Genomic DNA, 27,090 nt, shown 5'->3' with positions numbered 1-27,090 from the left:
TTCCTTCTAACTGACTAAAAAGTTATATTTTTTGGGGAGAGGGCCTTCCCCGTAAATTTATAATGGGGGTAGAGGTTGTAATTCCCCCTTAGTAGCATAAAATTACTTTTAGAAGAGTATTTTTTTCGTGCTCTTTTACTTAAACTATTTTTTCTCAGTCTATTTGAAGGGAGGACAAACTTCAATATCAAGATTTTAAAAGCTTAAAATTCGGGAAATAAATTTTACAGTGTAAAAATGAAAATAAAAAAATAACTAAAAAGATAGATAAAGATAGATAGAGATTGATAGCAACTATTTTATGTATATATTCACAAAACGATAATCATTTAAAAACTCTTTAACAATAAACAGTTTAAATAAATAATAAGATATAAAAATGGTGTATAATTGTCAATTTTATACACATAGATAAAAGTCTATTTATCTATCTAATACGAATAAATATAAATTTAAATTTTAAGCATTTTTAAAAGCTTTTATTTATAGTTTTGACAAAAATACACCAAATTTAAGCATTTCCGAGAAATTTTTTTTCTTTTTTTACAAAATAACATGACTATATTTCACCTAATACATAGCTTAAACATTTTCAATGATAATTTTGTCTTTTATTTTCAAATAAAAGATACAAAAATAGAAAAAATAACTAAACGATAAATAAAGAAAATAAATTAAAAATAACTAAATACTAATAATAAATATGTACAGTTTCAAATTAAATAAATCTCGAATATAAAACAATATAAAGAACATATTTATAAATAAATATTGTATATACAGTACATTTTGGTTCATATTCTAAGCAAGGATGACACAATACAAGGATAAAATAGAATTTAACTAGGTCTCAAACAGGGGCGTCCAAGCTTTTTTACTTAGGGGGGGGTAAAATTTTAAAAATAAAAACTTTATTTTTTTTTTGGGGGGGGGGGGGGGGTAAAACTTGAAAATCCAAAATTTTGGGGTTGCCTACGTCACCCCCAAATTAATTTGGGGGGGTGATCACCCCTTTACCCCCCCTCCCTTGGACGTATATGGTCTTTAATAGCAAATACGAAAATTTCATTTTATACAGAGAACCCCAATTTCATAGATAAATTAACTTACTTTAATAGTTATAGAGTAGCTTCATTGCTCACAATATTATTGGGGAAGGATAAAACCTATTTATATTTTTGCAAAATGGTTTATCTTTTTATGTGTTGACAATATGGTGATAAATAAAAATCCCAATCATATCTGGCATTTACCATTTATCATTTTTTTATGTTTTTTTTGTAGGATGATGTTTTTGTGATGTCATTGACATAAAAATGAATCATTGAATATAATTACAAGAATATTTTAAAGCTAAAAACTTTTTAACACATTTTAAATGAAATTAAACTAAGACATGCGTAAATTTTAATTCAGAAATTATCTTGCTTTCTTAATAAAAATTTACATTTTCTTTTAAATTTTAACATAAAGGTTTTAGGTTTAACTTAATCTTAAACATTTTCCTTAATTTCAGTAGTTAAACACTGTACTTAAGTCTAAACCACTCGAATTGCTCGATAAAAAAGTAGGAAAAATTTAAATAAATGTTTTAGTGAATATATATTTAAAAACAAAGCGTACAATACAATCATTTGCAGCTTTTAAAATGTCTCCAACAATTTTCATCTGAAACCATCCAATGTGGGGGATTTGTATTTAGAAAAACAAACAGAAAATCTACCAACTTTAAAGGGGTTAAGGGGGGAGGTTAATTTTTTTCTAAGATGTTCTTTTTTTAGGAAGAACATAGCCTGCCATACACTTCCAAGGTGGGGGGTAAAGGGGTGTTTACCTTCCTAAAACTTTGAAATCTCTAATCTAACCTCCATCAAAATTTTTTTTAAATACATTAACTCACTTAGACCTTTGAAACTCCTCATATTAACCTACTCAAAATAAATAGCTTGGGCGTCCCTGTAACAATCATTTTAGCGTTTATAAGATCTTACTTAACATCTATTTTCGGATACAGTATAATCTGTTCTTTAATATAAAAAAAATAAAAACTCTAAACATGAGATTTACTTTCTTTTTTATTAAAAACGTTTGTTCTTACAAAACGTAATTTAAATGTGTCTCAAGACACTTTTTGAAAGAGAAAACGTTTTTATAACTTTTCATGTTTTAAATCTTTATAAATTAAGTAAAATTCTTCCAATTTAAACGGTTAAATTGTGTTCCAATTTTTAACATTTTTGCCTGGAATGAAATATAGTCATATAAGTCATGGCGAAATTGTAATGCTTTCTTGCTTTAAAATCAATTAAATTTAACGCCGTTAAATATGCTAGATAGATAAAAAAAAGATAGGATTCAAAGATAGATAGAGAAATAGAGAGAGAGGAAAAAGAAAGAATATAGAGATAGAAAGAAAGAAAGGAAAAGAGATGGGTAGCAACGAATTTGAGTTTGACCGGCCAAAAATCGCGTGCAGCGCAAAACTTTCCGAGGTCATTCAGGGGTCAATAGAAATCATAAAAATATCATAAAATTAACAATTCAAATTTAAATCTCTAAATTTAATGTCTTATTTATGCAAAATTAAAATAAATAGTTTTGTAGGTAAACATATTTATTATGTTTGTTTGTTGTTAGAACAATTTTAACAGCTTCAGAGGCGCAATTCAAAGCTTTTACATTCATGTATTTCAATTCACAAAGCTACATTTTTGCTTAAATTTAAAACAAGGACAATTAAACCCTACAAAAGTGTAGTAAACTATATTTAATTATAAATCTTTACTTCATAATATGAAAAAAAAATTTACCAAAAATTGGAAAATTGAAATTTTAATGAAAAGTGCTCAATTTCATTACAGAAAATAATAATAATTTTTTTTTTATGAATACTTTGAAAGTATGTATCCTCTGTAATGATTAATAGAATAACAATTCCCAGGGGGCCTAAACATAGTTAAGTCTTTGTAACACAATATGTTTTTATACTTTTCTCCTGTATTTAGATAGCAATAAAATACGAACATTTGTCTCGTAATTGAGTTAGAAACGTGGACGATTATGTTCAAAATCAGCTAGAAATAAAATTAATTTTTAAGTACGACTTAAGTATTCCCAGGAGAAAAGATAAGTTTGCCTACAATTAGTCTCTTAGGATATTTTTTTATGTAAATGTTATTAACAAAGAAATTGATAAGTAGTACAATTCTCAAATAAATAATATAGTTTTATTAAAAATATGAATGAGAGTAGTCTATGAATAATAATTCTAATGTTGTGACTAAGTGTATCATCTTCTTAGCATGTAATAACAATTCACCAGGGGGACATTTCCTGTTGTAATCTACACCCCCCCCCCCATCCCCTCATTGACATTCCTTCTATTATCTTAAATTCCCTTTAATTTCCCCTCTCATTTATTCTTTGCATTGTAGAGTTTTTTTTACAAGGATAAGGATGTAACACCTGAGATGAATTATTTTCCCCCCCAAACAAACAGATAATGTATAAAAAAAGTTATAGAAAATGCATGCATTTTTGTTGTTAATGCTAAAAAAATTAAAAGATCATTTGCAATGCGAAAAAATTGAGAAATGAAAATTTTGTTATGTCTTTAACAATATTCAAAATAATTGCTTGAAAAAAAATGTTATACCATGTCCGTAAAGCCAATAATAATTTATCTAAAAAAATTCAAGGCAATATAGTTTTTATTTATATGTCAAAATTCTGAATCTAGAAAACAATTGAATAAACTTTATGTTTTATGATATTTATTTTAACATAAATATACATTTACAAAAAGAATATATATTTCACTTTCAGTATTGATAAATTATTGTTGAGAATAAAGGAGGAAAAAACAAGAAAATAGCTAAAAAGAAACAATAGTATTTCCTACAGAGTTTCCGGATGTCCCCAAAAAATGGTCCAATCTTTGCAGTTGTTTTGCCACGTGCCGTACAGACATAAAGACATACATACACAAACATATATGTATATTAACATAAACATGTAGGTATTGTTTTTATTAACGCTCTAATGTAAAACAGCTTTGTTAGGTAACTTGATATAGGAATAGATACACCTTTCTCCCCCACCCCTTCAAGAAAATTACACTTTTAGAACAATTGTAAAGGCTTTCTAAAATGGGGACTTCAAAAAAGATTGGGGGACATTTATGTATATTCAGGAACAGTTTATTTTCAAAGTTAGCATTTTTAAGTCCTACTAATAAAAAAAATAACATATTATGTATTATACTTTGACCAATCATCGTACCGACAGACTAAGTATAAAGAAGTTTCGCTACAAAAAATAAAAAAATTACAAAAATTTTAATTGATACATAGTGTAATGGCAAATATTATAACTGTCATTTTTTGACATTTTTGCGCTTTTCTTCTTTGCAAATTTTTAGGCTACGTATGATTTTTTTGCGTATTTACTTTTTGCGAAAAAAAAATATTTTAACAGTATGTAGTTTCATTATTCATTTCAAATGATTATTATTGTATCTTTTTTCATAGCTTTGAAATAGTTTTATATTGAAATAGGGTTAGAATCAATAAGGTAAAATTTGGAAAGGTTGGTATTTGTGAAAATTCTTTGATTTGGATTTATAGGCATTGCTGTAAGGTTTCAAATATTTTCAAATATTTCATATAGTGTCCAACAAATGTAAGCAAAATCAAAAAAAAACATGGACAGTTAAATCCATAGTAGCGAAGCCAACCACAGAATGTGATTTTTAAAAGTAATTTGTCAATCCAATAAAACATTACATTATGAAAAATGTTTTCTAAAGAGAAGAGCTTACCAACTAAAAATTATTTACTGTATTATAAAATCACCTTTCTTCTCCCTTCTTTCCCCGTTCCCAACAAACCCTTTTTCCTCGTGGGTATAGCGCATTTTAACAGGGATCAAAGGGAATAAGATCTTCTACCGCGTAAAATTAGTGGGTAAAACGTTTGAACACTCAACTTAATGAAACAACCAATCAAAATTCATCTAAGTCCTTAGAGTTGTTAAGCCGACGATTAAGAAAACGTTATTATAAAACTTAGGAGACTAATTGAATAAACAGCCCATTGTTCCTTCTATTTCTGGCCTTTTAGTGTCGCAATGCCTAGCCTAGACTTTGCCTGGATTCTTTAGGAGATAGGTAGAATTAAGATAAATTGATCCATTACGATTTTCAAAGCTTTTAATTCATTAAAAGCTTGTATTCTAATAAGGTGAACTGTTAATATCAACAAAAGAACCATATTATATATTATTGTAATAATTGTTGATAATGGTTTTATGTAGTAATACAATGAATATACATTAATTCTACAAATTTTCAAAATTCTAAAGAACCCGGAGCTCCTTTGGGATAGTACAAAGAACTTTAATTTCTATTTCTCTCACTCTTATAAGTTTTATCACTCTAAACCGTTAAAAGGTTCACTTTAAATTTGGGGACAAAAAGTTGAAATCAGAAATAAATTGTTTTGAAAATATGCTTAATTCACAATTGAAAGGAAATCAAACCAAATCTAAATTGTAAATCAAACTGCTTTTTTACTGTTTTCTGTTTTTATTAATCTTTTTGTCCGTCCTGCTTTTGAAAAGCCTCTTAAAATGAATCCAATTTAATTTTAAAAATCTAAAGTTGTATAAATAAATTTTGTGTACTCTCTGGGATAAAATAAAATGCCTAATTTCGGCTGGAAATGTTGGAAGGAAGAAAAGTTTTCATTTTAGATAAAAGTTGACAAATAAATTGTAAAACTTATCATAATTTTGTCTGTCTGTCCTACATTTAGTCTGCATGTCTGTCTGTCTGTTTGTTACAAATTCATAATTCTGCTATATATTATGTCTCGTACATAATTCTAATTTATCAAAAAGAGAGAGAGGGGGAACAGTGGGCTTGTTTATTTCACTAGTCCCCAAATAACTTTTTCTTATTAGTTGGCTATTGGTCGAATTTGATTGGTTGGTTCATAAAGTAATGTGTCCAAACGTTTCAACCACTAATTCAAATCTACAGAAGAAGTAATTTTGTGTATCAATTTTGTACATCAATCTATCGGTCATTGTCTAATCCCTTCAAATCCCTGAATTCTATACTAAAATCTCATACAAAATTACAGCTTTATTTTTGTGCAAATGGTGATTCCATGTAAACAGGGCATAAAAAAGTTTAAAAGTACTCCAACAAAAAAATTGCATAAAGATTTAGTAGAATAAGTCATGTACCCTTTATTGATCAAGTCACAAGTGTAAAAACCTAAGTTATTAGAGTATTAGTTTTGAGTTTTTAAATTTTTCAACCCGAACTAGAGTAAACTTAAAACATTCATTTACTAAAAGCAAAGTTTATGTAAAGATTTTGGGTATAAAAACTAATAGCTTTTATCATTTATTGAAGTATTTTAAAATTCTTGCGATCGTTTTAAACTTTGCAAGATGATTTCTATGACAATAATGAATAGGAAAGCAATATTAACTTAGATCTATTTTTATTTCAAATGACAGAAAAAAATATTAAAATCTAAGGTTTACAATAAAATATTTTTTAATGTTAGGTTATTATTTCCTCTTCATTTCAGACTTCTACTTGCCTATTATTTTTCTGCATTTAATGCAAATTAACACAAAAATATTGGTGTTTTTCATGTTTAATTGTTATTTATAGACTTTTGGTAAAATTATACTTTCAAAGTCCTATTTTTCCTTCAATAATTTACCCTGTTTTGAAATTTTATTAATTACATTGTTTAAGATACTAAATCAATCTTTTGCAAAAAAAATCTAAATCCTGTATTGCAATATTTTAGTTTTGCCTTACCTAATTTATCCTATATCTTCACAGTAAATTAATTATGTAGAGACTAGATATATCTCAGTCTGTTTCTTTACAATTTTATGTTATAACCCAATTTTTTAAAGGTAAAAAAGCTTAGAAAATTAATCAACTTTTTCTTCAAGAACTATGTTTTAATTTAAATAATTTATTCGTTTATCCTTTCTTTACCCAACCTAAAAGTATAAGTGTAAATATTTGCAGCTCTATTAAAATGATGAAATAGCAAAGCTCAGCATTTTTTTTCTTTGCTTTTCCCCAAAATAATATCTCATGCATAACATTAAAGAATTTTGCAATTAATGCTAATTCTCAGGAAATTTTCTTAGTAATAGGATGTCGTATTTGCGTTAGTGTTTTTTGATTGCAAAGATGCAGAGTTTAGATGGGCTTTATTGCAAGGCTCGGCATGAGAAAAATTAGCAGCTCAGCTATGGCTGCTGTCAGGTGACTTTTTAGTGGTCGATATGACATTTTCGCCTGCAAGTTTAAAAAAAAATGGAATTTTCAAAATTGATTTGGTGGCTGCCTAGCATTGCCTTTAAGAAACTCAAAACATTTTGTATAATCCCAAAACATCCTTTAAAATTACAAGTAAGCACAAAAACTTGTCCACCTGTCCCTAGCTGTATAAAAAGCTTGAACAACAGTTACAAGAGGGGGTTAAATGCTTTATATATTGTTTTGTATTTTGTGTTTTAATTTCGGACAAGTTATATGACAAACAATTTTTAAAAGACAACAACTTTGATGCTATGAAAACCTTTTTAATACGAGATGTATAATTATGTCTTTTTTAAGCTTAAAACTTTGGTGTAAGCTTAACCAATTACCTATTTATTTGTTTTAGTATAAAATCAGTTTTTAAGAATTCTATTCCCTCTCCGGCTGTGCTTAAACAATGCGTTTAGGTAATTTAAAATGACAAAAAAGGGAATTCTTCGAGAGACATGTACACCCGAAATTTTGAAATTGTATCTGCTAAAATGATAAAATCAAATTATTTTAGACAAATGTGTTATATAATTAAGTCAATAAAAATGCGTTTGATTATACAAATATAATCAAAATTGAAAATATTAAAATGTTTTAGAAATTTAAAAATGTTGGGCCGTTTTTATTTGCTCCGTTGTCTCATACCTCCCTTTCTCCTCTTCTCTCTTTCTTTCCCCATTTTCTCTTTGATTACAAGCATAACTGTAAAAAAAGGGGGGGGGGGGAGAGAACGGTGAAATAAATTAAAATTTTAGGGAATTGTTATTTAGCGACTTTCTTACTAATCTATAAGAACTATAAGAAGATATATTAAAATATAACTTAGATGCAGGGAGAGAGGGGACATTGGGTTGTTTATTACACAAATCCCCAAAGTTTTATTACAACGTTTTATTATTTGTTGGCTCAACAACATTGGGGACATTTATAGAATTTCGATTAGTTGATTTATTAAGTTACGCGTTCAAACATTTCAACCATTAACTGAACAGAAGGGGTATTTTTGTCAATTATTGGGATGTACATCAATTGTCTTATCCCTTTAAATCCCTGACTTATGGGTCATAAAATGGGGATTAAGAGACTGGGGGGAAGGAAAGTGACAAAAATTAGTTTTATGAAAAACAATAAGAGAATACCTAGGCAACTGTTGGACTGTCATATTCAGTTATTTATTAGCAATATCATCAAAAGTTTTATTATGACAGATGTTTTGGGGACCCTTTTTGATTGGGGGCCAGTCTAATCCTGGTATTTCATTATTTCCTCCTTCTTTTTATTAATTAATCCTGCCCTTCACTTTTTATATCTCTTTTTATCTTGCATTGTTTGGGTTTTTATTTAAAAATAGTAAAAAAGACAATATATTACAAGCTTTTAAAATTGTTGTTCCTTTTCTTTGATTTATCAAAAAAAGGAAGGTCTGAAATAGCGCAGCAATTTAAAAAGCTGAAAAATTAAATGAAGTGTTATACAGAAAAGCAGAGTTTTATGCAATTAATAACCAGAAAACCACATATAAACAAGGAAATACTGCGAGCCTTAGTATTGGATTGGCTTTGCTACTGGAATAAAGAAGCTTTAACAAGAATAAACAACCGCAAAAATGAGCAGCTTCGCTCCAAGTATTTTTTGCAAACATGGATGAAAAGATTACAGAAAATGCAAATTTCATTGCATGACAAATTGAATTCAGATCTAATCTGAAATATATAGGTTAGCATTAAACTCAAAACACAGATTGTTTGGCTAAAACAAGCACTTCTTGTTTTTAGAATAATAATGCAAGTTTAAACACAACCCAGGGGACTTTAAAGAATTTTGATTCATTAAAATTAAATCAAAATATGTCAAATGCTATAAGCATGGGGATAGATAAATAAACAAAAAAATTATGTCATTTCATAAATTATGGTAATTGAATTAAAGGAGGAGAAAATTATTCTGCCTTCTATATTTTAACAAATATTTTTAAAGAATATATAAATATAATAAATTATAATTAGTGGTTGAAACGTATGAACACTCATGTTAATAAACCAGCCAATCAAAATTAATCAAAGTCCTCAAAGTTGTTAAGCCAAAGAATAAGAAAACGTTATTTTAAACTTTGGGGACTTTTGTGATAATCAGCCCATTTCCCCATCTTTCTATGACTTTTTTGTATTCTTTTCTTATAAATTAATTTATAGATTTACCTATCACTGTATCTAAAGAGAGACAGAAGAAAGTCTTTTGCTATAGTTGTATGATCTCAAAAGCATTATAATAAGACCTCCACCCTTGTTAAATATGTGTTTATAAATTACAACAAGTTTTTAGCTATTTTGTAAGTTTTTTATACATTAAAGGGTTTTGATTGAATTAATGTTTTATGTCGAATAATATGACTTTTAATAAAATGATAATGTAGTTTGACATATAATTAAGCATTACGACAAGAAACATATATCTACTATGTATATATTTACAATATAGCTATTTCTACGTTCTCATATTGTTACAATAACTGCTATTTCTGTAGATTATTTTTTGCTGTTATCTAAGTTAACTAAAGTCCAGCATACTGTAAATGAAGAACATTGGGAGGAATGTAAATGAGTTGATGTGCAATCGCTTCCGTATCGCAAAATAGACAGCTTTCTGCAGATATTGAAATGAAAAATAATAAGATTAGTTAGTACCAGTTTGTTAGCCAAAACTGAATTTCTATGATTTTTATTTTAATATTCGTGAAAAATTGTCTGTAATACCATGCTATACATGATTTTGCAGTAAGGCTGAAAACCTCTTCTAATCCAGCAGCCATACTAGAAAGGTTGTTCTGTTTTGATAAAATGCGGTTCTGATGACTTGAAAATGTGGCACATGCGAAAGGGAATAAGGTATCGAAATTAAATAAAGAAACATAAATTAAATAAAGAGTTTTGTAGTATTTTTTGTAAAAATTAATGTTGGTGAAAACCATAGCTCAATTAAGGTTAGTTTAAATGTCAAAAAATGATATATTTGGGCATTTATTATTAATTAATTAATTATATCATATTAATATTATGGGATGCGAGCATGGGGCAGTAATGCCTGAATGACAATCAGATAAAGGGAGGGGCGATGTATTCCGATAAATACATGGGGGAAGGGGGGGGGGCAATACTTGTATGAACAAACAGGGATCTAAAGGGATAAGACAATGACTGATACATTGTTGTACAGCCCAAACGATGGTTCTCAAAATTACCCCTTCTGTAGATTACAATTTGTGGTTGTAATGTTTGAATTTAATGAGAGAATCAATCAAAATTCAATAACAGACCCCAAAGTTCTTATGCCAACTTATAACTAAAACTTTTTTTATAAAACTTTGGGGACTAGTATAATAAACAGCCCAATGTCCTCTTACTCCCTTAGGAGAAAGTATGTATTAGACATTTCTTGATGTATATATACGACATGAGGACGAGACACGTAAATATGTAGCGGATATTTATTTCCTTTAATATCAGATATAAGATACTTTTATAAAGCTTATTTGCCGATATAAGCATTTAAAATATTAAGACCTAAATTTATGGAACCGGCTTTTTAACTTTTGTGATGTTATTTAATCAACATAGCAATAGAATTTATTTCTATCATAAGAATATAATTACTTGGAAAAAAGGATTTTTAGTCATTGAGCTAAAATGAAAAATATCATCGACATTTTAAGTCATTAGTATGTCAGCTAATACTCTTTTTTATAATGCAAATGAATATAAAAGATATTGTAATTGTTTATTGAACGAACTATCTAAATCTAATTTGGGATGAATTGGATAATGGGCGGAGTTATAAAGGGTGTGGTGGGTCACATTATGGGTGGAGTAGATATTCCCCCCCCCCCCCCTGTGTAGAAGCCTCTAGGGTGGGGGTCATACAGTTAAAGGAGGAGTTATCATGTTAGACTTCAAGTAATATATAGAAAGCAATTTTCAGGAATTCAAGGGAATAGACAAAGATATTTTTTTATATTTACTTATTTTTTAAATTTGAAATCCGTATCTATATCACGTACATAAAAATACATAGGTATATTATATTCATAGTTTACTTTGGAAAAAATTTTCTAAAAACTACAACTAAGTCAGGTTATGTAGGCAAACCTTTTTAAATCATGCAAAACAAAATATTTTTATTACATGATTTCATATCCATTTCTGCATGAGAAAGTGACAAACATGACGTAGCAGAAGGAAAAATAATTAATTACAAAATGAAGAGAATATGTGGCATCAACTTCGCATATTGTTATTTCCGCTTACATTGCCTTTACGTATTTGGGTGTTACCTTGTCCTGGCTTAATACCCTGTGTATTTGGACAGAAAAGGTGAGAAAAGGCTGTCTTTACTTATCCTAGGTTGTTGGATTTGACGCTAGAGTTACATGGACCGCAGCCTCGTCCGTATGAGGTAATTGGAAGTAGGGTTTGTAAGTTTGTAAAGCAGAATTGAAAGTTTTTTTCGGATGTAATTGCTCACCAATAATGAGAGGGGGAAAGGAAATGAAAAGTGGGGAAAAGGGAGTTGTATATTATTATATTATAAATTTACTGTATCGTATTATAGCTAGTTTACATTTTAATATCTACGGAACGCTGTCTATAATACGATACAACAAATAGCTATTATTGTTAACATGTAAGAACATTTTCAAAGTACTAAAAATCAAATTATTGACTATTTTTATGAGGAATTTAATGTAATTGTTAAGTTATCGAACATATGGTTAGGTAACTTACAATTACTATAGAGTAGCTGCGCTACTAAAATGTTTTTTTTTCTAGTTTTCCTACATAAGGAAAAAGGATAAGAGGATGAATACTCACCCCAATTTCATTGTAAAATATTACTTCCCCCCTACTAAAATAATTTGTCTGCTATTTATCTAAACCGTCCGCGGCTTTTTGCATCTTAATCATAACCTATTCTATATATGTAAAATAAAATAAAAAAAATTTTATCTTATTAATTATTATTATTTTTCTGTAATTTATTATGTTTTAAAAAAAATTAAAGAAAATATTTAAAATACAATTTGATTTAGAATCTTAAAAAACAAACAGCCGCGGACGGTCTTAGTGCAGCAGAAAAGTATGTTTCGCCCAGTTTAAAAATAGGAGGGTTCACCTTTTATGATCAAAAATTTATTTTTTTTCAAATTAGCCTAAATGTAATATTTAAATCTAATTAACATGATAAAACTTTTAAATGTTTACTAATAATAAATTAATAGTTTAGCTCTCAGCCACCAGGTTCGCTAGTTGTCTACTTCAAAGACATACATTAAAACTAAGGCTAAATATTAAATAAAAAATTTCATAACTGAATAATCTAAATAAGTGAATAATCTGTAATGCTATCTATGTTCTTTCTCAGACAATACTCGTTTTTACAATATTTTTAACATTTTCAAGTGATGTTATTTACCCCTCAGGGTTTGGCCCTTTAGTGACAAAAATCCAAAACAAGAAAAATACAGGCAAAATAAAAAATTGATGAACGCTTTGATATTCTAGTTCTATATCCAAAGCTAGATGGCACTGAAAAACTGATTATTATAATTTACAATCAAATGTTCATATTAAATTTGTAAAAACGTTTATTTATTAAACAAGGATGACAACATCCATAAGTAGCAAAGCACAAAAAATCGTAGATGGGAATACGTACAGGTAGATTTAAAAGGTTTTTACTAAAATCAAGAATAGATTTATTGGATAAGATAAATATGAAACCTTGTTTTATTTTGTATGATGACGATGGTCAAAGTAAATTATATAAAAGATGCTCATAACAATGGGGAAAATTATTTTGATACTGATATCCCATAAAAGTTTGAAAATTGGATCAAAATAAACAAAGATCTTGGGAAATATGTAAAACATATAAAAATAGCCAAAAACCTGATAAAAGGCAGTCTGGCCGCCATGGTTGTTTTCTTGAAACGACAAAAAATTTAATTTTTAAATCCTTAAAAACTTTAAAAATTTGGAAAATCGGACCATATACACTGAAGATATGGAAAAAAGTGTTAAATATATTTATAAATAGCCTAAAACCTGCCAAAAAGGCAGTCTGGCCGTCATGGTTATTTCCTTTACAGACGGGAAATTTAATTTTGATATCTACAACTGAAAAAATTTTGAAAATCGGACTATAAACACTGAAGATATGGAGAAAAATGTTAAAAATATAAAAAAAACAGCCTAAAACCTGCTGAAAAGGCAGTCTGGCCGTCATGGTTGCCTTCTTTAAAAGATGGGAAATTTAATTTTGATATCTATAACTGAAAAAATTTTGAAAATCGGACCATACACTGAAGATATGGAGAAAAATGTGAAAAATATAAAAATAGCCTAAAACCTGCTAAAAAGGCAGTCTGGCCTTCATGATTGTTTCTTTAAACGACAGGAAATTTAATTTTGATATCTGTAACTGAAAAAATTTTGAAAATCGGACCATAAACACTGAAGATATGGAGAAAAATGTGAAAAATATAAAAATAGCCTAAAACCTGCTAAAAATCGGTCCGACCGCAAATGATGTTTTATAGTCAATTGTGCTCCTGAATAATGGGAATGTTGTCAAAAAATTTCAGCATTCTATCTTTTATAGGAGCTGAGTAAATCCCATTTCCCCCATAGCGTTACGGACTGACGGACTGACGGACTGACTGACGGACTGACGGACTGACGGACGGACGGACAAAGTGAATTATAGAGTAGCTTCGCTACTAAAAATATAAGTTAGATAGACTGCAAGTAAATCTTATAAGCTGACAATGAGTGTTATGATTAAAGTCAGTAGCAAAGTCATGAAAAATTAATAATGATAATTTTATATTCTTTCATTAGGTTTCATCAGAATGGATGATAATTCAAAATATTTCTATATCATCCCTTAAAAATTAGATTTATGCTTCAAACAGTAACTATAATTGTCTTGAAATTATATTTAATTTTAAGATATTCCCATTTTGGAAAGTGGTGGAATAACATTAAAAATTCAGCGCGGCAATTGCTCAATATAGGCCTCTAGGCCCACTGCCTATTTTAGTCCTTCAAATACCTCGATTTCTCTCTTTTATTATTTTCTCTATGTTTTCCTATAATTTCTAAGAGTATATAGAGTATAATATAGAATATAATAAGTAAAGCAAATATAACATGAAGTGGATATTACTTTCAAGGGAATAAAAACACATAACTGCATAATGTTGCCCTTATTAATTACATTTTTTTTCTTTGGTTTGGTTTTCTATTAAAAATAACCTTTTTTTGCATAAAGATCTTCTAAGACTTGGTTTTAAACTACCCTAGTAGCTGGTTATTTGATTGTGTGGTTTATAAGATCTTGTAAACGGCATGCAATCTCAATAGATCTCAAAAAGTAATTTTTCCAAAAAAAGTCAATAATCTACAAAAAGCAAAATTATATTATATTAATACTTTGGGGGATGTTTTATTCATATTCCATTGTCCCTTCCCTAAAAAAAATAAAATTTATATTTTGATTATTTATTAATGTAAAAAGTAATATATTTATCATAAAAAATGGCAGAAAATTATAAAATTGAAGTTGTGTGACAAACAGCCACTATACCTTTTCTTCAATTAGAAAGGAACATTTTTCATTTTCAATATTTATTCCCAGGAAGAAGGGAGGGGACAATGGCACTAAAATTAATCAACACTACTTTCCTTTGCAAGAAAATAGACAAACTTATACACCTTTTTATGAATGAAGATTAAACTTATTCTCTATTATTATATCCCTGTATTCATGATTTATACCCAACTTACCATTTTGGAACTATAATTATACCTCATGAAATATAAGCGTTTTAAATTTAACAAAATATTTGAAACATTAATTAAAGTATTATAAATATTTTAATAAAATATATGAAATCCTTTATGCAATATATAAGTTTGTATATTTTGGCCTTTAACAGTGAGGACTTTAATATATTAAGTCTTTCATTTTTTTTAAAGAAAAAGACTGTAGGTTTTCAAACCCTTCAAAAAAGAAAACTACAAACAATTTTCTGTGAATAATTATAATATTTATTATTTTTTAATGTTTTTACTAGTAGAATATCATCTCTAGTATACCAGAAACTGTTTGAAATCCCCAACTGTACGTGGAGGTCAGCTAAGACCATAAAGAATTAAAGAAATGGTCACTGGTGCCCAGTTTTTCTCTAAATTAAAAATGTCCTGCCCTTTTCCTTTTTAGTTAATTCTTCAAAGCTTTTATTCTACTGGTTATTAACCATAATGAAAGTTTAATAAAGTACCATAGCCAATCAAAAATTTACCCATAAAAATATATATTAAATCTATAGAAAAACGTTGAGCTATGAATGATATCAATATATCTTTCGAAAATCCCTTTCAACGACAAAAATTCCAATTTTCAAATGTATGTGAAACCATTAAAAATTGCTAAATTCTACAAAGAGCTTTGAAATCATTTATTTCTTTTCTTTTCTTTAGGCTTTCCATACAAGGAATAGATGGATGATTCAAGGATTTGTGGATTTGCCATTATTAGAACAGCGTTACATTTGTCCATTATTTGGCATAATCTTGAAGTGAATATTAGGAAATGAAATGTTAATAATATATCAGTAGCGATCACTTTTTATTAATGACTTAAATTCGACACAATCCCTTGAAATATAAAATGTTTGTTTAAATTTTTATGATTTTTACTTTGTACATATAAATAAAGTGGCCGGGGATTTTTAACATAGAAGAAAAATTTACATAAATATGAATGAAATGAAAAGTTAGTTGGTAGCCAAAAATATTTCCTTCTCATGAATAGCATTCATTTTGTACTTTGACTATCATATACAAAAAAGAGAGTCTTATAAGACATTGATGATAAGTTTAGCTGGTTCAAATTGTAAAATACTTGAAAAAGTGACTTATTGTTGATAATGCTGGTTTTCTTACATATGCAAGTTCTAATTTAAAAATAGTTATTTATCGCGTTGTATTATAGACTGCTTTCCGTGGATATTAAAAAAAAAGAATATAAGATTTAAACCAGTTTTGTTAGACAAAGTCCCGGGATAACAAAAGTGATATTAATTTTATGAGTTTTATTTTGATAATCGTGGAAAATTGTCTTTCATATGATACTTTATATTAGGTTTTAATTTTCTAAGAACCGGTTCTAATCTAGCGGATATTTATCGGCTTCAAAGCTATACCTACTGGCAATTATATTGCATCGAATTTTATGTGATGATACCAAAGTACAATATATAAGCTGTTCAAATGTTGAATATTGGCGTTTCCAACCCTAAATCTGAGAGAAGAAACAGTATGTACTTTATATTTATGGTATGTATGCGTTGGACATTAATCACCCATACAAAATAAAATCTCAAGAGTCAAAACCAGGCACATGGAAAGTTATTCAGTAACGTTGATGTGCTATCGCCTCCTCAAAATAAAACACAATAGTCAAACATTTATATGTCAAAGATTACTAGTTCCAAACTAGTAGAAAATGATAACATAATCGTAAACGGCCTTAGCCGAACATAATAAAAAAAAGTATTATATCAACGGCTAGTATCATAATAGCAATGAAAGTAGTGGAAATATTGACAGGGGAAATTTGTCGTCAATTTAGCTTGCTAATATGGACCTAATTTATTGGTCAATTCGTTCATACTATAGAAGGGAATTGGATAGAGTAAAGGGGATGGAAGAGGGAATCCATATTTTAGTTATTTTAGCTTTATCAGAGTACATGAAAATCTGGTGCAACATCCAAGTCATAATATACCGATTATAATAGCCAACAATCTTTACAGACTTATCAACTTTAATCTTATGATGTTTGTGTGGATTTAACCGAAAAAATGTTTTGTTGCAATATTCCTAAAATTACTGATTATTTGTCATGTTCCCAGCCAAGATTTTAAATATTTATATAGTATTCATAAAATCTTTATTGTAAGATTTTTCATAAAATATTTCAAAAAAAAGATTACAAATGAATATTTTAATTATAGTAACTTTTTTAGGCTGTTTATTACACTAGTCCCCAAAGTTTTATTATACCGTCTATTGTTTGTTGACTCAACTACTTTGGGGACTTGATTAAATTTTGGCAATTGTCTTATCCCTGAATGTAAACAATATATGTCTGTAACACACTATAATTGTGTAAAAAGAAAGCAAAACAAAATAATTTTTTTTGACAATACCCAGATATATATAACAGTTAGGGAGTTGAATCTATTTTTATAGAAGCAGAAATATAATCTATGATTATGGTTTGGACCCTCTAAAACTGTAATCTACCCTTCCACTTTCCCCTCTCTTGGTGAAGATATCTTCAACGCCGATACGATTTTTGAAATATAAGATTCCACTTTTGTATCTCTTGTTGAAGATATCTTCACCAAGAGAGGCAAAAGTGGAATCTTAAATTTCAAAAATCGTATCGGCGTTGAAGATATCATCACCAAGAGAGGGGAAAGTGGAATCTTACATTTCAAAAATCGTATCGGCGTTGAAGATATCTTCACCAAGAGAAGGAAAAGTAGAATCTTACATTTCAAAAATTGTATCGGCGTTGAAGATATCTTCACCAAGAGAGGGGAAAGTGGAAAGGTAGATTACAGTTTTAGAGGGTGCAAACCATAATCATAGATTATATTTCTGCTTCTATAAAAATGGATTCAACTCCCTAACTGTATAAGGATGAAAAATTCCATGAATTAGAACAAATTATATAAATGGATATAGGATTTACGTGGATATATTGACAGGGGAAAACTTGTCGTCAAATTAGCTTACTAATAAGGGCCTTATTTATTGGTTAGTTCGTACATAGATGGGGAGGGAATGGTGTAAAGGGGGTGGATGGTGGGTATTGTTATTTTAGCCAGCTGCAAGTTCTACTTTACCAGAGTATATAAAAATCTGGTGCAACATCCAAGTAATAATATATCGATAATATATAGAAAAACTTAAGGTATCTTATACAAAAAAAGTTAGGCATAATACTGATAAAAAAAAGCATATTTTTATGATTTTGGGCCACTTTTAATACTTTTTTAGCGTGCACCATTACTTTCATATAAATCATGTATCACCAAAAACAGCTAAAATCTTGCACACAAGAAATTTGCAAAATATTGCGACATAATTGCAAAAAAATCAACATACATTGTCGACTGTCATATCATAAAAGTGTTCAAAGTTGAAAGAATATTGTCATTTCATTATGACAAAATTACCCCTTTGTAGTGTTGGTAAAAATAGCACAAAAGTTTTAAAAATATCTTGTTAGAACACTTTTACACTTACATATTTCTATCCATATAATATTCATAGTAAACAATATTCATTCATGCGAGCACAAAAATACCCCCCCACCCTCCCCCATGTCCAGATATTGAGCACAAAAATACCCCCTCCCTCTTTTATTTCCCAAGAACAAAATATCCCTCCACAACTCTTGAAAAACCAGGGATCTAAAGGGACAAGACAATGGCCGATAAATTGATGTACATTCCCAAGGAGGATACACAAACTCACCCCTTCTGTAGATTTCAATTAGTGGTTAAACCAATCAAAATTCAATAAAAGTCCTCAAAGTTGTTAAGATATGAATAAGAAAACATTATTTCAAAACTTTGGGGACTAGTGTAATAAACAGCTGAATGTCCCCTCCCGCCCTGTGAAAAACAGTGAAAATGATAAATGCTTTGGAAAATTTTTGCCTCTTTCCTTATAGTCACACTTTTAGTCTTTCAAATATTCTTTTTTAAACATTACAATAGGGAAGCTGAAAGTACTTTTGGCAGAGGAAAAAAGACAAAGGGGTCATTTGACTAAATAGTAACACACAACTTTACAGAAAATATGCGAAAAAAATGAAAAAAAAATTTTTCTTGTAAGAGCATGAAGACTTAAAACATAAGTCATAAAATCATTATTAAAACAACCAGAGTCGATTAAAGGAAGCCTGCAAGAAATACTACGCTTAAACTGCTGAAAGACTGCCACAAGTAGACCGAATACCCCAAATTTGAAGCCTTCAGCTTCTTTAACAAAAAAGTTCTAGGCATTTTAAAATGACATTTTATGTACAATGAAAATTTTGAAAGAATTGCAATGCTCATGTTGAAAACTTTGAAATTAAACTACGTGACCTAGAAACAAAATTATAAGCTTATTTTTGTCATAAATTTAGGTTTCCAGTAACTAATTATGTTTTTACAATAAAAATACCCATTTTTATAGTCAAAATCATTAAAAAAAATTAAGTTTTACTTGCGTTGTACCGAATGTTCTGTAGCCAATCGGAAGGCTGAATCAGCTAAGCAACCAATCACAACTAAGCTTGTATTAGTTTACCCCTTTGTTTCCGCTATGATTTTCGTTTAAAAATGCAATTTAAATCGAATTTTTTTCATAGATTTTGACTATGAAATGTGGTGTTTTTATTCTAAAAATGTAATCAGTTACAGGCAATCTAAGTTTCTGACAAAGATAAGGTTATAATTTTATGTCTAGGCAACGTAATTTAATATTGTTTTTTCTTTTATGAGCATTGGAAATCTTTCAAAAAATCCATTGTACATAAAATGCTATTTTGAAATGCCTAGAACTTTTTTGTAATTGAAGCTTAAGGCTTTAAATTTGGGGTATTGGGTCTTCTTGTGGCAGTCTTTCAGCAGTTAAAGCGTGTTATTTCTTGCAGGCGTCCTTTAAATGCTATGACCAAAGTTCAAATTTTATGTATCTAAATAGAGAAATTGTATGTTTAATTCATTGCATTGTACTAGCAGCTACGTAGGGGCTAAGTATTGAAAGTGGGAGGTTAGGGGCAGAAAAATAGCCTAAATCCATTCTAAAACCTAATGAAGAAGAAGTAGGGTTGAACAAAAAAAAATTGCCTAAAACCATCCTAAGACTTAAATATATAAATAAAATGGCCTAAAACCATCCCTGGATTTGTATGTAGCTTGTATAAATTTTCTATTATATTTTACTTTCCTTAAAAGTTAAGAGGAAAAATAATCTTTTCTTATTTTAGAAAACTAGATATCTAAATATTGAACCTAAACTTTTTTAATAATTTGTTTTTTTTTATTCTAGGTAAAGTTAAATGACCTCATAGTGACCGAGTTTTGGTGTGTAATCACTTCCCCACCTGCATAAAATCATGAAAACTGCATTTATTACAACAGCACAAAATATACTCTCCCCTTTACTTCATTCTTATCATTAAGCCCCAGGGACCTAAAGGGATAAGACAATAGACGATAAATTTATGTACATCCCCAATGATGATATACAAACTTTCACATTCAGTAAGTTGCAATTAGTGGTTGAAACGTTTGGACTCTTAACTTAATGAACCAACCAATTAAAATTCAAAGTCTTCAAAGTTAATTAGCTAACGAATAAGTAAACGTTAAAATAAGATTTTGAGGACTAGTGTAATTAACAGCCCAATGTCTCCTTCCTCACTGATTAAACTCATTATCTTATTTATTAGTGGTTGTGTCTTTATGCAAATATAAAATATTACGCGGCTGTGGATGTAATATAGTTATGCGGTAGTGATGGTGAACCCCGACTTTTATTAGAAACAATATACTTTTCACTTCACCAAATGCAATGCATCTATTTTTTTTTACACTGGCGAAAAATATTAGAGATTTAGTTTAGAATTTTTATTGTTTAAAAGATTTGCTATATTGACAAAACTAAATGAATATATTAGGAACTTAAAATGTACCTAAGAAAATTAAATATAGTTCAATGTTTTTCCCTTAATTCTAATTACTAATTACTTCAACCAATAGCAGATAATTGCTTCAAACTTTTCAAAAGATTCTTTTTATTTAAAGCCCAATATTAAGTACTTTTTTTCTATTGTGACTTTTCCTTCCTTCTTGACCAATAATATAGTTCATAGCAAATCTATTTTTCCAAATAACTGCATCTTACCATTCCAAGCTGACGTTCAAACAGTCTGACAAATTTTTACTCAACATTACTCGTTTCATAATTATGTCTTCTAATTTACAAAATATTTTCATAAATAGCAAGAAATGTTTAGATTTTTCTTTTATTTATGTATAAATCTAAAACATTTTGTTGTTGTTTTGTATAAAACTATGTTGGATTAAAATCCTTTTTGGTAAATCAGCTTACCTGGATTTTAAGGCCCCTTTCCCTATTAACTTTGAACCTTTTCCTACCCAACCCTCCAGCTCTCCACCTGTCCCCTTTATTTCAATGCTACTGTTCACAAGTTTTGTAATCTTTGCAAAATTTTGCACATGCAACGAAGGAGAGAGAGAGATGGCAAATAAAAAGAAGGATAAATGGAAAGGGATATTGCTTTGAAAGAAAACTATTTTCCCTTCAACTTCAAATTTTCCATTGACAAAAATTTAAACATCCAAAAAAAATTTTTAGCATGTTATTGGACAATTTTCATCAATTCAGAAAAATTTTAAATTTGGATGCATTTTTTTACCTAAATTTCAAATCTTTGATCCCAGTAAAAAGAAGAGAAAAAAATATTGGCATTAAAATAATATACACAAGAACCTATTGTATACTTTTGAACTAAATCAAAAAAGTTAAAGCCTAATAATGCAATATTACATAACTTTTTCTATTAGTTATTGTATCAATGTTTTGAACAAAGAAGGAAAGGATTCCTTGGTTGAAGAAAAAAAAAATAGAAACTAAAGTTAGGTTAACTTTGTTAGTAAGAGAGTTCAACGGTGTGCATTAACTTACGCTAAGATTACACATTGCCAAATCAGAAAACCCGCTATTCCCTTATTAATCACCATTACACTAGTCGCCGGAAGGAAAAAGCAGTTTTTTGAAAGGGGCTATCTGAGATTATTACAGATTCTGATATATACATATATAGACTAATGAAAAATGCAAAAAACGAAATCAAAAGCGTTCCTTCTTGGGAGAAAATCCGGGAAAAAGATTTTAGCTATTTTTAACCTAAAATTCACATTGGCAAGCCTGCAAAAAATATACAGACATTTTAAACATGTCATTGCTCAGCACCTAGAAGTGGTAGAATAATGCTATGCATACCATTGGAAAGCTTATAACCTCTATTTTCAATATTGGTATATTACGTTTTTGTACTATTATTATTTTTTGAGCTATCTTCTGAAGTATAAACAAATTTTAAAAATGCAGTTTTTTCTTGAATTTCAAGTTTGATACTTGTTACACATACCTTAATTCTTATTGCTTAGCATTTAGAGTTATATAATTATTTTATATAGATACTAGCGGCTTCCCCCCTAGCCTCTAGGGGCTTTGGCCTATGAGGTAATTTTAAAAAAATAGTTTATGAGCAGCACCAGGAATTTTTTTTTGGGGGGGGGGGATTTTCATTTTTTGTGGGATTGGAGGTGTCCCCCCCCCGTCCCCCCCCCCTCCCAAGAAAATAGCTTAAAACCACCACAGGACCAATAGGTATATACCCTGAAGAGAAGAATCCAATCGGTTCAGTGGTTACCAAGAACTTAAGGGACAGACAGACAGACAGACAGACAGACAGACGGACAGACATCTAGCTACTTTGTATTATAGATATTTGTATATTTTAGGTATTTTGGGTACTTTCAATTTTAGCTTAATTAAAAATTGTCTTTGAAATGTGCATAGTTTGTAGTTTGGGGGGGGGGGGGGAGTTTATACACTTATAGGCAATGCAATTCAGTATAAAATTTTGCCTTGGATGTTTTTGGGTTTGTTGTCATTAACCTGATTCTTTTTGTAAAATCTCTTATATGGTATAATCTGCCAACTAATCTTTGAAAATTGAAATTTGGCACTTTCCTTCTAGGGGCTAGTGGGGTAAAAAAGCTTCAAAAATACTAAAATCTAATATCTGAGCTTAGTTTTAGAGATATCAAGCTGATTTTTTACTGTAAACTTTTTTACATAATTAAGTTAGGTAGTCACTGAATATTTCATTTGGTACTTTCCTGTACCTGTAAAACTTTAAAAATTAAATTTTGGCACTTTCCTTCTAGGGGCTTGTGGGGTAAAAAAGCCTCTAAAACACTAAAATTATAAGCTATGAGATTATTTTTGAAGATATCAATCTATTTTTTTCAATATAAACATATTTTACTAATTAAATTAGTAACTATTACAGATTTCCTTATGGCACTTTCCTTCTTGAGTCTAGTGGGGTAAAACACATCAAAATACAAAAATTATGAGTTCTGAGCTTATTTTCAAAGATATCAAGTTGAACTTTGATGAAAACATATTTCACATAATTGAAACAAATGATATAGTCCTTGAAAGAAAGTGCCTAATTGAAATCTATAGTGATTATTTAGTTCAGTTATTTGAAAAAAGTTTTCATTAACAAAATCAGCCCAATATTTTTAAAAATAAGCACAGAACTTAACGTTTTAGTAGTTTTGGGGTCAGTTTTACCCCCACTATCCCCTCGAAGGAAAGTGCCAAAACTTAAGACTTTCTGGTATATTTAATCGCTAGCAGTTAGGCCCTAGAGGACTCTAGAGGCCCTTGTGGTGAGGGTGACCCCTCTACTTTCAATTGTACTTATTAAAAGAAATTTTTTTTAAAATGAAAAGAGTTCATTTTTTTAGGGTGATTTCCCTTGGGAGGGTGATTGTACCCTCGCCCAAAATAGTTAGAAACCTTCCCAGAATCTATGAGAAGCTACACAGTATAGAAGGACCATATCTGACCAGCGGTTACAGAGATCCTTTGCTACAGACAAAAATAGCTTACTACTTTATATAATAGGATATAAGAAATTTTACAAAAATAATCAGGTTGATAACTATAACAACAAGCCCAAACATCTAGAGCAAAATTTTGTACCATATTTATAAAAATTATATAAACTCCCCCCCCCCCCCTTGGATCTTATAACTTAATTATTGGGGGGTCTTTCACCCCACTACCACTTAGAAAGAAAGTGTTAAATGAGTTCTTTAGTTGCTTCTTAGCTCAATTACGTGAAAAAGTTTACATTAAAAAATCAGCTTGAAATTTCTATAAATAAGCTCAAGCTTTAAAGGCTTAAATTTTAGTGTTTGGGGAGTGTTTTATCCCACTAGTCCCAAAGAGGAAAGTGCCAAAATGATATAAAAAGTGGCTACTTGGCTCAATTATGCAAAAAAGTATACTTTAATAAAATCAGCTTGATATCTCTAAAAATAAGCCCAGAACTTAAAGTTTTAGTAGTTTTGGGTGCAGTTTTACCCCACTAACCCCTAGAAGGAAAATACCAAATATTAGGTTTACTGGTATATTTAATCATATAAGAGATTTTACAAAAAGAATCAGTTTAATGGCTATAACAACAAGCCGCAAAACATCCATGGCAAAATTTTATACTGAATTTCATTGCCTATAAGTGTATAAATTTCCCCCCTCCCTACATGGTTCCTACTACAAACTATACACATTTCAAAGACAATTTTTAATTAGGCAAAAATTTAAAGTACCCAATGTACCTAAAATATACAAAGATATCTATATAGAATAATTATATAACTCTAGGTGCTAAGCAATATAATTTTTAAAAGGTTTGTGTAACAAGTATTAAACTTGAAATTCAAGGAAAAAACTGAATTTTCAAAACTTGTGCATATTTCATAGGATAGCTCAAAAACTAATAATAGTAAAGAAACGTAATATACCAATATTAAAAATAGAGGTTATAAGCTTTCCAATGGTATGCATAGCATTTTTCTACCTTTTCTATGTGCTGAGCAATGACATGTTTAAAATGTCTGTATATTTTTTGCAGGCTTGCCAATGTGAATTTTAGGTTAAAAATAGCTAAAATCTTTTTCCCGGATTTTCTCCCAAGAAGGAACGCTTTTGATTTCGTTTTTTGCATTTTTCATTAGTCTATATATGTATATATCAGAATCTGTAATAATCTCAGATAGCCCCTTTCAAAAAACTGCTTTTTCCTTCCGGCGACTAGTGATTAGGGATAACGCAATGAATATTTCTCAATTATGATAAGCATAATTTACCCCTTCTATTCGAAAAGTGGTGCACACTAGTAGTTTGTTCAACCCAATCAAGATTAAATTAGTCCCCAAAGTGTTAAAGACAACAAAAGAGGGGACATATTTATAAAACTTTGGGGATCAATATAATATATACTTAAAAGACTCATTCCTCTCTCTCCTTGTTTTGTGAATGAGAAACACAATGTGGAAGTGAAGACACGCCGAGTTCAACACACAGAGAGTCAGAGTAGAAAGTAACCAAGAAAAAAAAGTTGCCTAACTTAGAGTATTTTTAGTAAACAGAACTAGGCTTTTTCAGAAATTACAAGGACAATTATATCATTCATAACACAGCAAAAAAGAGACAACTAATAAAATATTATTAAAAGGTTCGTCAATAAACAAGTATTTCACAAGATAACATAGTTGACTGACATACTGACTGATTTTTTTTGTAGTTGTGCTGCAAAAAACAGAATAGATTGTTTAATGGGGTAAAAATGTCTTTTAGTGGCCTTTTTATTACTGTACACTATATAAATAAATTAGTAGAAGAAAAAAGTAAATAAATTTGGTGAATTAATGTGAAGAAAAGGCCTTAATCTAAATGCAACAAGATCTAAGTACAACTGACAATATTAATTTACAGAATTTGTACAGTTTATTCAGTGTACATTCATTATGCATAATTAAAACAGCAACTTTTTAGTCTTGAATTAATTTGTTAACCTAAAATCAGAATTGTTTATGTCAACCTTAGGATTAATATCAGAATCATTTTTAACAAGTGCTGTTATCCAGGGATATAATGGTCGATAAAAAGATGTACATCCCCAATCACTATACACAAAATTACCTCTTATGAAAATTTCCCTAAGCAATCAAAATGTTTGGATACTCAACCTAATCAACCAACCAATCAAAATTCAGTAATAGTCCCCAAAGTTGTTAATCCAACGAATAACAACACGTTATTATAAAACTTTGGGGACTATCATAATAAACAGCCCATTTTCCTATCCTGCATATGTGTACAATACATTAATCCAACAATACAAATCTCAAACATAATTTTGTCAATCCCAAGTACAGTTTAGAAAAGGACTAAATCCTTAATGCCATGCTGTTAATGCTTTTATTTTCTGCAATTTTAATACATATATGCTGCCATTCTTTTAAGATTTTTGTATTTGCAGGAGTGTTCTTTTGTTTTGGAATTAATATTTTTTCCATTCCCTTGGTTTGTTTTATTCCTTGTTTCGACCATTATTGCCGGCAATAAAATTCTAAATTAGAAGGAGAAAGACAATAAAAAACTTTCTAGTAAATGAGAATGTTTTTTTACTCCAAAAAGTGGGGGGAGAGTGCCAAATAAAATCCCCCTTTCGTTCCTCTAATTATCATCATTAGTTTCTTTTATTAGCGGAATACTTTACTTTTAACATATATATGAATTGTAAAATAGAAAAAGGGATCTTTGAATCGCCCTAATAATACCAGGGATAAGGGATAGGAAACCTGGCCATAAATTAGGTCTCGGCCTGGTTTTGAAAGGGATCATGCAACTTTTACCATTTGCCTAATTTAATGACCTTACTGGCGGACGGCTCATATTGGCTACCGCTCTAAACCAATAGTGTTCTGTGATTTGGGC

The 27,090-nt window shown here is 29.4% G+C and overlaps 1 protein-coding gene across 2 annotated transcripts in view; it reads right to left on the bottom strand.

Annotated features, from left to right (window-relative positions):
- Positions 1 to 27,090, bottom strand: part of LOC145313163 (pseudouridylate synthase RPUSD2-like) — an 85,239-nt gene that overhangs the window by 46,934 nt on the left and 11,215 nt on the right. The window lies entirely within an intron of this gene.

The sequence above is a fragment of the Acartia tonsa genome, chromosome 1 (genome assembly GCF_053477335.1).
Source record: "Acartia tonsa isolate MP-2025a chromosome 1, ASM5347733v1, whole genome shotgun sequence".
In the NCBI taxonomy this organism is placed as follows: Eukaryota; Metazoa; Arthropoda; class Copepoda; order Calanoida; family Acartiidae; genus Acartia; species Acartia tonsa.
Note: the sequence above shows the minus strand (reverse complement) of the source record. Positions and strands in the feature narration are given on the sequence as shown.